Here is a 3,116-nt window from a genome sequence, read left to right as displayed (position 1 = left end):
AACATACTACAAAAGCATAAGAATCCTGCACAAAGTTTGCAGACTCTTCTTTAGCTGTAGAAGAATCACCAGAAGCTGAAACAACCAAACTTGACTCTTTCTTCTTTTCTTTAGCAATTCGCTTTTTACACTCACTAATGTAGTGACCAGGTTTCTTGCAATAGTGACATTTACCTTTCTTCTTGGACTTGTCGGAATCACCTTTAGACTTCTCTGAAGATTGTCCTGCACTAGACTTGGAGTGATGAGCACTCTCTTTACCCTTGTTTTTGTTCTGTACAACAAGAGCATGATCCATACCATCCACCTGTAAAGACTTGTTCTTACGTGATTGATCCTCCTACAATAGCAAAGCCACTAACTCTTCAAAATGAAGAGGGTCAGGATTAGCTCGCAAAGACAGAGTCAAAGAAGTCTGAAAAGTCAAATAAGATGGTGGTAGTGAATTGAGTGTTTTGGAAACCAAGTCCTTCTCTGGAATCACTTCATCAATGCTAAGCAATTGCTCTTTAAGATCCCTGATTTTTGTAAGATGCTCGACAATATCGTCACCTTCGTCCATCTGTATTTTGTCAAGTTGTTTCTTCAAAAACTCTATTCTGGCAGCGTTTCTTTCTCCAAACATAGCTTGCAGAGTGTTCCAAGCATCCTCAGAAGTTCTGCAAGATCTGATATATGGTGTGATTGTCCTCTTTATGGTTAAGGCAATCACAGCCATAGCCTGTGCATCTTTAGTATCCCATCTCTTTTGTTCTGGAGTGACTTGTGAGGGTCCTACACCAACAGTTGCACCACGACCAGGCGTGGCAGGTGCAATGCTACCTGGACGAACTTCATCTCCAGATACATAATCCCACAATCCTTTACCAACCAAAACATTTTTGGCCATAAAAGACCAAAGAGAATAGTTGGTACCATCCAATTTGTCTTCGGATGTAAACGCACCAAAAATCTCTTTCTCCGTAGATTGAGCCATACTGTAGATGCACACAAGAGAGCAAAATAACCTCCAAGAGATTCACAAATCTCCTCTCCAATGCAAGCAAAACTCTACACAAAATCTCAGCACAAAGCTAAGACAAGCTGCTTCCTAAAAGAACTGTTTACCTGAAGAAAATCTGTCAAAAAGCACACCCTCTTGATCTAAACGCCTCCGAAAAGTAACTTCTGCTACGCTGCTCAAAACAAAATTCTGAGGGCTCGAATGGCTTCGAAAGGGGGGTAAAACCCCAAATCACCTAGTCAAAATACTCCCGGAACGTCGAGGATGCTCCCACGAGCAAATTTTCCGAAAACTGCCTGAAAACTGCGATTGCGCGCGCGGATGCGAAAACGCAAGTAGAGGCTTTGGAAATCACCTCGCTCTGATACCAATTGTTGAAGATGATGAAACAGGAAACAGAAGGAAGACAGAAACTCAGAGTAGGAAGAAGATGGAGAAGGACAAGACACAGAGCTTGTGTACTAGATCTCTGTAGTCTCTCTCTGTGTATTGGAATAATAATATATACAAACTCAGAGCAACAAAGCTTATATGAAACCCTAAGAGATAAGGTGTCCTTTCACACCGGATGTCCAGGGGGAGAAACCCAGTGGGAGAAAAGTGCCCCTGGTGAAGCGCGTATACACACTAACACTACTACATGTCTACATTCCCCATATGGTGTTACCCAGGTTGTTCCTCTAGCTCCCCATGTATCTATAGTTGCCGCTAGGTGTACCCAATCGACATTGTCTGACTCAGCCATTCCGGGTAGGATATCCATATAAGGAGAGTTCTTCCCAATATCCGTGTCTTCGTTACACGTGTAACAATACTGTAATGGAGCTGAGTGAATTGTTGTGTTTGATCGATTATCAATGATGAATTTATTTCCTAGAGGCTGCGTTCGACCACTTAAAAGATCAACTTGAATGACAGAGTCTTGGAACTATAAGTAGACGTGGTTTTTGGACCAGTCATGCACCATTTTTGCTTCCCTCATGAATGGGCGCCCTAAGATCATCTCAAATGACATAGGATGCTTGGAAAAATCCATAACAATGAAAGTCTGCCTTACCTTGTGTCCCAAGACATTGATCCTGAGATCCTTAAGCATTCCAATAGGCGTAACAATAGATCCATTAGCCATTTTTACCACTACGCTTGTGGCTTCAAGGTGAGGTCGCCCCATAGACTCCCAACAACTCTTTGTCACCATGCTGACTCCCGCACCACCGTCAAGGACTCCCTTTACAGTTAATCCTTTAGTAGTGATTGGCAGAGTAGTATTAGATTCATCACCTTCAAAGTATTGCCCCAACTTGTTAACGGGTACTTCAATTACAGATTCATGTCCCGCTAGGTCATCATCATTCATTACCGAGTCAGGTTTGTTCATATGTGCAAACTGTGGTAATCCGGCCTGTAATTCTCCATTGAGGAAGGCTAAATGTTCCTCATCATTCATTACCGAGTCAGGTTTGTTCATATGTGCAAACTGTGGTAATCCGGCCTGTAATTCTCCATTGAGGAAGGCTCGAAGAGCTGAGACTAGCTCGGGGTCTTTTTATAGTTTGGACATGATGGTGGTTCTAACTTCTGAAGACATGAAATCCATCAATTTGGCAACATTTAATGGCATCTTGTGGGACGTAGGACCCTGACAAGAGAATGGTGAAGATGGAATCTCCACTTCCTCAAGGGGGTCGGGCATTCCCTCACCAAACATTCTCTCTAGTAGGAAAGGTGTGTGTCCACTTTCAGATGTCCTACCCTCGCTCTCTTCCCGAATGATACTGGGTATAGCTAACGGCATGTAGTTCTTGTGAGGTTGAACTTGTGTGGGAAACACTGTGTCCGACATCTGGATATGTTTGGGTTCAGGTTCTAATGTTCGTTGAGTTTCTTCCACCAAACCCCTCAGTTGTTGGACTCGTTCAATTTCCACTGTTGGGTTTGGATAGGTTCCAATCTTTCTCTTGCAATCCTCATTTTTTGTCTCTCGTGGCTTATCTTGGGGGTTCGCAACTGGGTGGTTTAACCTTGAATACTCTTTTGGTGTTCGTCGTAATTCCCTCTCGTGATCCTCCTCACTGGCTTTTTCCTTTGTAGTAACAGTTTTGGTCTCCGTGGT

This window comes from Adiantum capillus-veneris, chromosome 13 (genome assembly GCF_014529385.1).
Source record: "Adiantum capillus-veneris isolate H3 chromosome 13, ASM1452938v2, whole genome shotgun sequence".
Lineage (NCBI taxonomy): Eukaryota > Viridiplantae > Streptophyta > Polypodiopsida > Polypodiales > Pteridaceae > Adiantum > Adiantum capillus-veneris.
The sequence above is the reverse complement of the archived record's forward strand: the minus strand, read 5'-3'. Positions refer to the sequence as shown.